Here is a 14587-nt window from a genome sequence, read left to right as displayed (position 1 = left end):
CTACTGGTGTTATAGTTTTGATGTTACAGCCAAAATAAGTACATATTTTGGTAAAAAAAATAATGTTTTGTTTGAAAAAATATTTTTCCACATGCATTATGTAGTAGAAAATGTTGTAAAAATCTATAGGATCACTTCCTTCCTTAATTTGATTAAATCTCCCAATAAAATATACGGATTTTGCTATATTGACTTTCATATTAAAGCTTTCCCATTAGGGAATGTAATTGGGTAGATGAGGATATATCTCAAAGCTTCTGAAATGAAAATAGAGGTCAAATAACCCATTTTACTTTATATGCATTTTAAAATACGTGTAAATCGCGTAATTATCAAAATCATTTTGTCCGCATGTGATTTTCATATACAGCAAGACCATATCTATTATGTTGTATATACACTCCGGTTCATCTGAATAGAACCAGCCAATATTTGTCTACAAATACCGTTATATCTGACGAAAGGAGAGGAATTGTAAATTATAATTTTGTGGACATGTAGAGTATATAGTAGCCGATATTTTCAATACCTAACATGTTTCACATATGCGTCATAACGGTACTTTTTACTCGCTTTATGAAAAAATGTCAAAATATTAGCATTTTTTAATGGTTCACCAGGATAGAACCACCCTAAGAATTTACACAAATCCTTTGTTAGATGTGGTAAACTTTAACAAAAAACTATTTATAATTATAAATAAATGCCGTGAGTGTTAATTGCTATCAAATATTGTGCAAAAATTTGTATTAAGGTCTTTAAATTTGATGAAAATCGATGCTTAGAGCTCCAAAAAAATTTTTTATGAAGAAATCGGTAGAAGCAATTTATAAAGATAAAATTTTATACTGAATTATGTTCAAAATTTTTTACACTACAATAAAATTACAAAAAAGTCACATTTGATATGTTTATGAGTCCGAAACAGAGGAAATGTGGTAAAGATAACTCAAATTTCTACCTTTCCCATCCAAAATTTGATATTTTATCTTAGGAAAGTGAATGCAAATTGATGGGTTCCACCCAGGTTCTATTCAGATGAACCGAAGTGTATTTTACGAAATTTAATTTGGACTCTAAGATGTAGCATGGGCTGCATCTCAGCATTAAGAAACCTACAAAACATCGCTAATTTGCGCAAAGTTCATACAATTTCGTTCCGCATCCGTTTTTAGTGTCACCATGAAAATCTACATCGATATATACCTATTTCACCAGGTAATATACCAGGCAATCAGTCAAGAACCGTGGATGTAGCATCACACACTATTTTTGGTATAAAATGAATGTAGTTCCCTTATCAGTGAAGTTTTTAAATCTCTGTTTCCGCAAAAAGGAAGATGCTGCTCTAGTTTTTTCATTGCAGTGCAAGCGGCCGACAGAATACGCGATAAAATGTGCGATATATTCAAAAACAGTATTAGGTAATTTTCCTACCTTGGAATTTCTCCTATATCGCGTTATAGTAGATGGATTTTAACGAGTAATGATTTATTAGATCCGCAACGTAAAAATCTAAAATTTGCAATCATGCACGAGTACATCGAATGCCAATTGTACAAATTAAACCCGAAATATGTATATGATTTTTAGAAACTCGTTCGCACAAAATGTTCGTATTTAGATACAGATTTTTCTGAATCTGTGTAGGCTACATTCACGACAAATATATCAAATAAATCAGAATCGTGAGTTCTTCATTCCTATATATGATTTTTTGAAAAACCTGTATGCGGAACGAAATTAGAAGAAAATTTCAAAAAACACTTAAAATCTGCCTTCAAAATGTCAGCATCATTTAATGGTAGACGCAGATCAAATTTTGAAAAGTTATACATTGCTGGGATGATCCTTATTTAGTTGGCTTCTACTTTCACTTTGACAGGAAAATTGGGAAAAATGTGGTTTAATTACAAATCGAGAGAAAACAAAAAAAGTCACGTTGGCTTCAACCCATTTTTACCCATTTTTTAACATAAATATACCCACAGCTTCCATTGTTAAGCCCAATATTTCTTGCCAAGTTTCCTTTCCTTTTATCCAAAAGCATTTTATTCGCATAATATACAACTACTATTCGCGAGTTATAAAGGTGTAAACCTTGGCTTCAACTATGTTAAATTTTAAAATATATTGCCCATATACCCTCGTTAGCATAAATGCTGAGCATTATGTTCGGCCGGGCCGAACTTGTTATACCCTCCACCACGAGTGGTATTGCAGTAAACTGGAACAATTAGTTTCCTTTTGCTTATGAAGAAGACTAAATACTAAATTTCAGCATTTTCGGTAAAACAATGTGGCTAACCTTCAAAATACCGAAATTCGGGAGGTGCCATTCTATGGGGGCTATATGACAACGCCGATCTATAACGACAAATTTCTGGCGGAAAGAAGAATAAATACCAAATTTCCGATATTTCGGTAGGATAATGTGCCTTAAACCTCCAAAACACCAAAAGTCACCGCCTCGACCAAAATCATTACATTTTAAAACGTTGTATATTTAAAATCAATAGAGAGAACGAGTTCACAATATTTAAGTGTTCAATTTTTAAGTGAACAATTTCACACCACGTTTGAGATGGTTTTCAGCATTTTGAAGATTTTAACCATATATGTTCACGTTTTAAGTAATAACACGCAAAAACTTTAGGTCATGTTTATATTATTTATTTGAAATATAAGTAATGGAATTGACATTTAAAACCCAGTGGGTTTGTTAAATCCGGTTATATATAAACGTACTATTACTTCCTTAAACGCAGTGATTGGGTTCATGCAATACAACTAAATTCATTAAAAATGCGTTTTTACCCGGAGTCGGGCAATACAGTCTACGACTCATAATCTCCAATCTTACTCGCAGTACTTTTTGAGACTACGAAAAACGAGTTTGGGCTTTGGCAAACAGGGTCAAATAAATATTTTACAATATCAGGAAGCAATGGGCAAACTTATAACTAAGTTCTGACAAAATACTATTAGCCGTACGAGAAGAAGTTTTTTAATTCCCTGCATAAAAAATTTTCTAGATTCCGTTTTTGCTATTTACTAGAACTAGAACTTAAATATTTCAACAAATTAGCTAATATCTGAAATCAAAAAGTACTCTGCCCACACCGTATGATTATACTTGTGCCCAAAGTTATAACTTGTACATTTGTTTGCCCTTTTTTATGACCAGAAACACCAGTTTTTTAAGCCAAAAACTGAAATGTTGACTTTTAGTCCACCATTTCTGTAAAATCTAATATTTTTTCAAACAAGTAAAAAAGTATCAGTCGGCTTTGTCGACAGTGATATACCCTCAGCCTATGTGAATTGAAATTGTTATCTTTTTTAGGGTATTTTCAGAATTTTGTGGCCCTTTTTGGGCATTTGAACTTGACGACAAACATTTGGATTAGTATTGAAGATCAAAAGTGTTGCGGAGGATGTACTTGAAGGAATGGACCGACATAGTCCATTATGAGAGTGGATCTTATTTTGGTAGTCATATCCTTTCGATAGATACCGCGCATACTATTCATTTCAATGGGTAATCGTATAACTTTTGGACCAGTTTGCCAAGGAGCATGGACTTGCCAACGGAGAACATAATATCGCTGTATACAGAACCACAACGAAAAGCATCGTTATACATTTCCAAATGATATTCAAACAGACCCTAAACTGCACTTAAACACAAATGTTGAACTATTGTGGGGGAGGTTACCTAAGCAGAGGATCGATATGGGTCATTTTAGAAGTTAAACTAAATTTAGACAAAATATTAGGAGATGCAAATTTTAGACCAAATCGGTTGATCAGTTCGAGAGTTATCGTGCTCTCCAGCCACAACATAAGGGGTTTTTACACCTTTCGGGCTGTTTTCTCAAGAAGTATGTACATGCCCCGGAAAAAACATTTACTTTCGTAATTGAGGCAACAAATGGAATTTGCTTCAACAAAAATCAAAGTGATTCAAGAGCAGGTCTTAAAGTGAATTTTTCCGAAATGTGTTGTGTTAGAGGTACCCAAAAGAGTGGTCATTATTCAAACCTGATCTATATCTGGTAGATATATTAGAATGTGTAAAGTATAGACCAAATCGGCCACTCCCTTCAAGTGTTATCGTGCGCATATTTTTTCGAACATTTTTGAACTTTTGTGGGGGAGGTACCTGAAGGAGTAGACCGATATGACTTATCTTCGAACTTAAACTAAGTTTGGAAAAAATATTACGAAGGCCAAAGTTTAGACCGAATTGGCAGATCCGTTCTAGAGTTATCTTGCGCTCCAACCCCTACACACGGTGTCATAAGGTTTTTTTTATACCCTCAGCCTTTAGGCTTAAAATCTGCCTTCAAAATGTCAGCATCATTTAATGGTAGACGCAGATCAAATTTTGAAAAGTTATACATTGCTGGGATGATCCTTATTTAGTTGGCTTCTACTTTCACTTTGACAGGAAAATTGGGAAAAATATGGTTTAATTACAAATCGAGAGAAAACAAAAAAAGTCACGTTGGCTTTAACCCATTTTTTAACATAAATATACCCACAGCTTCCATTGTTAAGCCCAATATTTCTTGCCAAGTTTCCTTTCCTTTTATCCAAAAGCATTTTGTTCGCATAATATACAACTACTATTCGCGAGTTATAAAGGTGTAAACCTTGGCTTCAACTATGTTAAATTTTAAAATATATTGCCCATATACCCTCGTTAGCATAAATGCTGAGCATTATGTTCGGCCGGGCCGAACTTGTTATACCCTCCACCACGAGTGGTATTGCAGTAAACTGGAACAATTAGTTTCCTTTTGCTAATGAAGAAGACTAAATACTAAATTTCAGCATTTTCGGTAAAACAATGCGGCTAACCTTCAAAATACCGAAATTCGGGAGGTGCCATTCTATGGGGGCTATATGACAACGCCGATCTATAACGACAAATTTCTGGCGGAAAGAAGAATAAATACCAAATTTCCGATATTTCGGTAGGATAATGTGCCTTAAACCTCCAAAATACCAAAAGTCACCGCCTCGACCAAAATCATTACATTTTAAAACGTTGTATATTTAAAATCAATAGAGAGAACGAGTTCACAATATTTAAGTGTTCAATTTTGAAGTGAACAATTTCACACCACGTTTGAGATGGTTTTCAGCATTTTGAAGATTTTAACCATATATGTTCACGTTTTAAGTAATAACACGCAAAAACTTTAGGTCATGTTTATATTATTGCCGTTTGCAGGGTTAACCTTCTTTTTGAGGATTTATTTGAAATATAAGTAATGGAATTGACATTTAAAACCCAGAGGGTTTGTTAAATCCGGTTATATATAAACGTACTATTACTTCCTTAAACGCAGTGATTGGGTTCATGCAATACAACTAAATTCATTAAAAATGCGTTTTTACCCGGAGTCGGGCATACAGTCTACGACTCATAATCTCCAATCTTACTCGCAGTACTTTTTGAGACTACGAAAAACGAGTTTGGGCTTTGGCAAACAGGGTCAAATAAATATTTTACAATATCAGGAACCAATGGGCAAACTTATAACTAAGTTCTGACAAAATACTATTAGCCGTACGAGAAGAAGTTTTTTAATTCCCTGCATAAAAAATTTTCTAGATTCCGTTTTTGCTATTTACTAGAACTAGAACTTAAATATTTCAACAAATTAGCTAATATCTGAAATCAAAAAGTACTCTGCCCACACCGTATGATTATACTTGTGCCCAAAGTTATAACTTGTACATTTGTTTGCCCTTTTTTATGACCAGAAACACCAGTTTTTTAAGCCAAAAACTGAAATGTTGACTTTTAGTCCACCATTTCTGTAAAATCTAATATTTTTTCAAACAAGTAAAAAAGTATCAGTCGGCTTTGCCGACAGTGATATACCCTCAGCCTATGTGAATTGAAATTGTTATCTTTTTTAGGGTGTTTTCAGAATTTTGTGGCCCTTTTTGGGCATTTGAACTTGACGACAAACATTTGGATTAGTATTGAAGATCAAAAGTGTTGCGGAGGATGTACTTGAAGGAATGGACCGACATAGTCCATTATGAGAGTGGATCTTATTTTGGTAGTCATATCCTTTCGATAGATACCGCGCATACTATTCATTTCAATGGGTAATCGTATAACTTTTGGACCAGTTTGCCAAGGAGCATGGACTTGCCCACGGAGAACATAATATCGCTGTATACAGAACCACAACGAAAAGCATCGTTATACATTTCCAAATGATATTCAAACAGACCCTAAACTGCACTTAAACACAAATGTTGAACTATTGTGGGGGAGGTTACCTAAGCAGAGGATCGATATGGGTCATTTTAGAAGTTAAACTAAATTTAGACAAAATATTAGGAGATGCAAATTTTAGACCAAATCAGTTGATCAGTTCGAGAGTTATCGTGCTCTCCAGCCACAACATAAGGGGTTTTTACACCTTTCGGGCTGTTTTCTCAAGAAGTATGTACATGCCCCGGAAAAAACATTTACTTTCGTAATTGAGGCAACAAATGCAATTTGCTTCAACAAAAATCAAAGTGATTCAAGAGCAGGTCTTAAAGTGAATTTTTCCAAAATGTGTTGTGATAGACGTACCCAAAAGAGTGGTCATTATTCAAACCTGATCTATATCTGGTAGATATATTAGAATGTGTAAAGTATAGACCAAATCGGCCAATCCCTTCAAGTGTTATCGTGCGCACATTTTTTCGAACATTTTTTAACTTTTGTGGGGGAGGTACCTGAAGGAGTAGACCGATATGACTTATCTTCGAACTTAAACTAAGTTTGGACAAAATATTACGAAGGCCAAAGTTTAAACCGAATTGGCAGATCCGTTCTAGAGTTATCTTGCGCTCCAATCCCTACACACGGTGTCATAAGGTTTTTTTTTGCAAATTTCAGGCCCCTGATGAAACTTGTACCGTTGTATGGCGGGCAGTGAATGCAAGTTGTTACAACAAAAATCAAAGCGATTCGAAAGCAGGTCCTATACTGAACTTTTCCGAAATGTTGTGTGGGAGATACCCGAACATAAGCCAAGTTTGAACAAAATATTACGAAAGCCAAATTTTGGACCAAATCGGTTGATGCGTCCGAGAGTTATCGTGCGCTCCAGCCAGCCAGAGAGACCGACAGAGAGACGGACATGGCTAAATCAACTCCAAATTGGCTGCAACGGATTTCGTCCAAACGTACATGGGGTCTAAAACCATTATTTCGACGAGGCACACTTTGCCCGTATGAAAGTGCATATACCCTCGTTAACATGAATACTGATGGTATAAAATTCGACGATAAAGGACTATGCCTTTATGTTGTAAATAAGCCCACGAAAATATATGACAATCGGCTAATTAGTTTCCGAGCTAGAGTTGGCACCGCAAAACTCTTTTAAAAAACAGGGGTTTCGCGGACGTCTATTTGCCACAAAACCACATAATATTTTTAAACAACAAAAATTCTGACACTAGATTAAGATGTACTCTTTAATATGAAAAAATCTACCAAAAAAATTTGGTAGTTTTCTTGGAAACACATTTATGAAAAATTTGCCTTTTTTGGGTTTTACAATTAGGGGTCACTCCTTAAAAACTTTTGTGGGTTTCGTCAACTTTAGAGGGGTTTGTTTTTTTGTTTTTCTTTTTCGAAGTATATTGCTTTGTAGAGGGAGGCATGGGTTACTAGCCCAAAGCCCAACCAAAGTTTTTAACGTTCCTATGGGTGAACAAGCGACACATGTTAGCAAACTACCTTTAACGGGTGTTAAGCTCCCCAGGTGACACCACGGGGAGGTCTGTGTCCATTTGAGATTATAGGGGGACTACGATAATGGACATTGCTATGTTAAAGTCAGTCAAGGCCATGGCTTGGTATTTTTCTACTCCTACGTCACCCATAGCTCATTCTTACTTGGTTTAATATTACTTTCGTAATAAGTTCATGCTAGTTAATAATATAACAATGTCTCATATACCAGTTTATAATCAAACGCACATATGAATCCTTCAAAATACAACATAAATCTGACATAAATATTTAAATGGGATAGGATATCCCATTTTTTGTTGTTGTGTATCTAGAATAAAAGATGTCCACAATATAAAAGGCTTGGTCCCAATGCCATCGTTCTTTCTTGTGTTGTGTTTCATAACAATTCTCTTTGCCACAAACCATTGTTGGATAATTACGGCAAATGCTTACCGCTTCAAGTAAATAACTCAATAATTGCGTACAATTAATCGCACTCAAAAGCGAGCACTTTATTGTACAATTTTTCTGGGCAATCAAAATTATCCGATATGAATACAAAAGTATTCTCCCATTTTCTGCGCTGTTGCTTTGCATGTCAAAATGGTATAAATGACCGGTACTTCAGTATAAAACGCGATATGTAAATTTCTTGGAATGTGATATTTGTCGGTTGGTTGGTTGGTTGGTATGTTGCGATTCAGTTCTTTATTGACATGCATGACTTTCATTCATTAGGGACAAAAGTTAATCAATCTACCCATATTACATTCACAAAGGAAGAATCCTCGTAGTTTATTGTGTATCATTGTTGGATGGATAAAACGAAATGACATATCCCATCATCATCATGAGTAATAACTACTTTATTATTCAGTTATTTTACAAGTGATGGCCTCTTGTCCCAAATTAATTGTAGAAATTTTCAAATGGAATGTAATAAAAGTAAATTTTTGGAAAGGCTCTTTTACGCCCTTAATAAAATGGTCTAAGGTGGAAAGTATATACATATGTAATATATACATAATACATAACGTTTCTTTCTCATATGTTAACCTTAAAGGAGAATTATACCTACAAATTACAATATGTTGCTCTTGAACTTAGGTTTTACAATCTAAAGCCTTTACCATGTAGAAAAAATTTACTTTAATAAAAGTACAAATAAAAACGCACCAACACTTTACATAAGATATATATTAAAGAAAGATATTAAAGAAAGACATAATTTATTATAATGCTTGATTTCACAAGGAAGAGCTTTAATCTTTAGCACTTCGTTAAATACTGTCTTACTGACATCTGTATAAACACATTTCTGCTGCTACAGTGAATGCAAATACCCACAACCATTATGAAGTCAACCGAATTTACGTTTTTTTTTCATTTACCAATATCTCATTTAATGCACAACAAACAAAACAACAGCAGCCAAAAAACACGAACAGCTTTTCATTAATGACGGTAATAAAACACAATTGTTAAACAAATTACTTATCCGTTCAGCACAAAATTTACATATTATTGAACAAGCGAAAAAACACAATCCCAAAACAAAACAGACAACAACAAAAAATGCTGAAAAAAGTTAAGTAAGAAAAATCTCTGTAATTTCATCACAACAATCAATAAAATTGAAGGACTTCTGAACGTAGTGATGGTCAGTCTGTTGACTTTTTTACGAGTCATCAGCATAATCATTTTCATTGATGATGTCTTGCAAAACTTTATTTTACCCATAACACAGAGACTGTGAGAGAGCAAATTGCGCGAGTGTCACAAAGACAAGTACCTCTGGGCAATAAGAAATTGGCAAATCAAGAAAAATGAAAGAAATAAATAACAAGTTAAAGACATTAAGTTCGGCCGGTCCGACCTTTTTATACGCTCCACCATAAAATATTCTTAACCAAAATCACGGTTCGCCTTAACTAAATTTAAATGGAAGGTGCTTATACCGGCGAAGTTGTTGCTGTTTTTGAATCTACAATAAATCGCCGGAGGGATTTTCAAATAAATCGCGGTCAAAGTTCACATTGTTAGGGCTTTTTTAGGTTCTCATGATTTTGCTTATGAAAACACCAAGTTTGAGCGTTGGATGTTTTCCCGTAGAAAAGTAAGAAAAGATTAATACCAGAACCAAAGAAATATTGTTTGGAACACAATATTTCTCCCAGATGGATTTCGTGAAAAGATAAAAGAAAATAAAAGACACAGGCAGAATCAATGTATGAATTTGAACAGAAAGTTGTTCTTCTTTTATTGAATAGAAAGAAAGTTTGTTGGAAATCGATCTTACCGAACGTAACAATGGTTGAATTAGAAGTGATTTGTGTTGAACAAAAAGAAAGTAAGAAAGTCCGAGAAAGCACCCCCTTAGAACGGTACCTCCCGATTTTCGGTATTTTGAAGGTTGTGACCTCAATATTCATCCAATGTGGCTGAAATTTGGTATTTAGCCTTCGTTCGAGTAATAAAACTTTCCCACAGAAATTAGTTGATACAGCTCCACGCCTTAATACAGCCTATATAGAACGGTACCACCCGATTTTGGTATTTTGAAGGTTTTAGCTTCGTTACCACACGGAAATGGCTCAAATTTGGTACTTAGCCTTCGTTGGGAATATACAATTCTCCCCCAGAGTTTTGATGGTATGGATTCCCGCCTTCTTATAGCCCCCATAGAACGGTACCTCCCGATTTCCGGGATTTTGAAGGTTGTGGCCTCAATATTTCTCCGACATTGCTGAAACTTGGTATTTAGTCCTCGATTGAGTTACAAAACTTTTCATATGCAATTTGTCGGTATAGGTCAACGCCTTCGTATAGCCCCCGTAGAACGGTACCTCCCGATTTTCATAATCGTGAAGGATGTGACGTTAATATCCCACCTAAATTCGATATTTAGTCTTTCATGGGGTTATGAAATGTTCCAGAAAAGAATTATCAGTATAGGTCCACCTCGTGATTTACGGTATTTTTTAGGTTTTAACCACACTATCCTACTAAAATATCGTACATTAGGTATTTAGTCTTCTTTGAGTCTAAAAACTTTACGTCAGAAATTTGTTGGTATAGATCGGCGTTTTGATATAGCCCCCCTAGAACGGTACCTCCCGAATTTCCGTATTTTGAAGGTTAGCGATATTGTTTTACCGAAATTGCTGAAATTTGGTATTAAGTCTTTTTCATAAACGAAAGGAATCTAATTGTTCCAATTTACTTTAAAACCACTCCTTGTGGAGGGTATAACAAGTTCGGCCCGGCCGAACTTAAAGCCGTTCTTACTTGTTAGTTTTTGTTAGGTTTTCACGATATGCTTGAAAGTGGTAAGTCTTATCGATATGTGACTAGAAAAAATCTTATAGGTGTGAAAATTTTCTATAAAATTGGTTTTCGTAATTTTTCCCTAGGCTGTACCATTTTTGAGATACATAGGTTTAAGTTGGAAAATTGCAATAATGACCTAGCTTTATAAGGAGACGATACAGTCAGTAAATTGTCAAAATTTTAAGTTCTATCGCTCAAAAATGGCAATACCTACGAAATTATCATAAAAAGAATTTTCATAGCTACAACGATTCGATAGGGCTTGCGGTTTCCAAGCAAAATCGTGAAAACCCAAAAAAGCCCTAAAAGTGTGAACTTTGACCATGATTTATTTGAAAATCCCTTCGACGATTTTTTTGTTTTTTTTTTTTTGTATTTTTCTCAACCGTGAACATAGTAGTTTTGTTAAGGCGCACCGTGAAATGGAATAAGTAGTTTCCATGCCTGTCCACAATATTAGATGCAAAAATTGTTCGACCAAGGATAATCCAAATGCCTAATTATCTCATCTAGTTTAAAAAATGTGTTCAATCAGTTGGTAATTTTATACGGGACTATATCAAAGTGTGCCTTCAGGGAACATAAAGTGTCAAATTACGGGTAGTTCCATCAAACAATGTAGCTATAACCCTCAAAATACCGAAAATTGGGAGGTCCTGTACATGGGAGCTTTGGTATTGGCCTATATTAACAATTTTTGGTTAAGAAGTTTCGTGACTGCAGAAAACTTTAAATGTCAAATTTCGGGTAGTTCCGTCAAAAAATATTGCCAAAACCCTGAAAATACCGAAAACCGGGAGGGCCGATATCAAAACATGGACCTATATTGGCAACTTTTATTGGAGAAGTGTTGTGCACAATGGATCCTTCAAACGTGAAACTACAGCAAATTCGGTCATGAAATAAAGCTAAAATTCTCAAAATACCGAAAATCTGAAGGTATGTTAAATGGGCCTATACCAAAAAGTGAAACTATATTGAAAGTTTCCAGTGGAAACGTTTTGTGATTACCGTGAATCTGTCAAATTATGTTTGACGAAACAATTATTGTAGCTAAAATCTTCAAAATACCGAAAATCGGGAGGTACCGTTATAGGGACTATACCAAAACATGAACCTAGGTTGCCGTATTTTGGTAGAGAAATTTCGTGGCCACTGTGTGGACGATTTTTGGTAGAGAGGGGTTGTAACCACAGGGAACCTCAAATGTCAAATTACATCTAGTTTGGTTAAAAGTTGTTAGTCCTCAAATACCGAAAATAGGAAGGTACATTTATATGAGGGCTATACCAAAACATGGACCTACGATGACGATTTTTCATGCACAATTTTCGTGACCCCTAAGAACGCCAAACGTAAAACTACAGCTAGTTCGGATAATAATTGTAGCTAAAATCTTTAAAATACTGAAAATCGGGAGGTACCGTTATATGTGCCCTATACCTAAACATAAATCTATGTTGAATTTTTTTTGCGGGAGTAGTGTTGTTACCCCTAAGAAACTAAAATGTCAAATTTCAGCTTGTTCGGTTAAAATTTGTAGCTATAACCCTCAAAATACCGAAAATCGGGATGTACCTTTATGTATGTATATGGGGGCTATACCAAAACATGGTCCTATATTCACAGTTTTTGGTGAAGTAGTATTTTGACCCTTAGAAACCTTAAATGTCAAATTGCAAGTGTCAATTTTAGCTAAAACTCTCAAACCACCGACAATTGGGAGGTACCGTTATATGTGGGCTATACCTAAACGTGCACCTATGTTGACATTTTTTGATGGAGTAGTGTTGTGACCCCTAAGAACTCTAAATATAAATTACAGTTAGTTCGTTTAAAAATTGTAACTAAAATCTTCAAAGTACCGAGAATCGGGGAGTACCTTTATATGACAGCTATACCAAAACATGGACCTTTGAAGACGATTTTTCATAGAGATCTTCCGTGACCTCTAAGAACCTCAAATTTAAAACTACAACTCGTTTGGATAATGGTTGTAGCGAAAACCCTTAAAATACCGAAAATCGGGAAGTACCGTTATATGGAGCCTATACATACACATGAATCTATGTTAACATTTTTGCTGGATAGTGTTGTGACACATAAGAATCTAAAATGTCAAATTACAGCTTGTTCAGTTAAAAATTGTAGCTATAACCCTCAAAATACAGAAAATTGGGAGATACCGTTTTATGGGGTTATACCTCAACATGGTCCTATGTCGACAGTTTTTGGTGGAGTACCCGCCAGTACAGCCAGTTCGGTAAAAAATTTAACTAAAACCCGCAAAATACCGAACATAGGGAGGGACTTCTATATGAAGGCTGTACCTAAACATGGACCTATGTTTAAAGTTATAACAAAATAGAACGAAGTAACCCAAACGAACAAAAGGCATATTCGTTCTCCATGGATCCCAAGGCGGTAGAATTTTGCATCAGAACGCTTGAATGTTTTCAGGTCACTTTTGTAGTACACTACCATTTATCGACATTTTCCGAAAAGTTTGCAACTTCTCAAGTCCAAAGCCGCCTGAAGAAGCATTCCAATGCTTTTGCGATGTATTAGATAGTTCTTAAGTACTGTGTTGAATACAATTTTGGATTGAAAATCTCAATGGTTTGGCCGTTATATGCCAAAATGTCAAAAAAACGTGGATAAAAAACTTAAAGTCCAAATCGGGAGGCTTTTCACTGTAGACCTATGGTATAGTGGACTATTTTGCTCAGTTCAATCCCATGAATCAGAAACGCGAAGGGCCCTTTAAGGTTTTTTCCTTCCATACTAATCGTCCCCGCAACTTTATAGAGTTGCAAATGATTATTAAACGGAAACACAAACTTAATATACCCTCCATACTATGGTAAAGGTTATAAAAACAAATGAAACTGTTGGTGGAAGCGATCTATGAATACCCTAAGGCAATGCATTTTAATCGGTACTAATGATCATCGCAGTTGTTTTTTGATATATCAATCATGAGAGTTTGAGAGAGTCCGTAATAACCGCTTTTCTACATATTGAGAACTCACTGTACCAGATTTTGTCTGCCTTCGTCAAGTGGTTCGGCAGTTTTTACCCTATATTTGGGTAAATACCCGAAATCGGGGTACCCTTATATGGGGGCTATTAGAAATCGTAGACCTACGTTGACAAATGTTTGCAAGAATATTTTATACTCATTGAGGACTCACTGTGCCAAATTACAGCCAATTTGGTTGAATAATGTGGCTAATAGATGAAAAATACCTTAAATCGGGAGGTACGGCTATATGGGGGCTATGTCAAAACATGGACCCAGGGACTCCATTTTCAATAACTTTAATACTATTGATATAAGAAAGATTTGAGCCAAATGTTGTTAGCCTACGTCAAGTGGTTCAACAGTTAAAGAGTTTTTACCCACTTTTGGGTAAATACTCGAAATCGGGTACCCTTATATGGGGGCTATAAGAAAACGTGGACCTACGCTGACAAAATTTTGCAAAGATA

This window comes from Musca autumnalis, unplaced genomic scaffold (assembly GCF_047663935.1).
Source record: "Musca autumnalis isolate F117 unplaced genomic scaffold, ASM4766393v1 scaffold_2, whole genome shotgun sequence".
NCBI lineage: Eukaryota > Metazoa > Arthropoda > Insecta > Diptera > Muscidae > Musca > Musca autumnalis.
The sequence above is the reverse complement of the archived record's forward strand: the minus strand, read 5'-3'. Positions refer to the sequence as shown.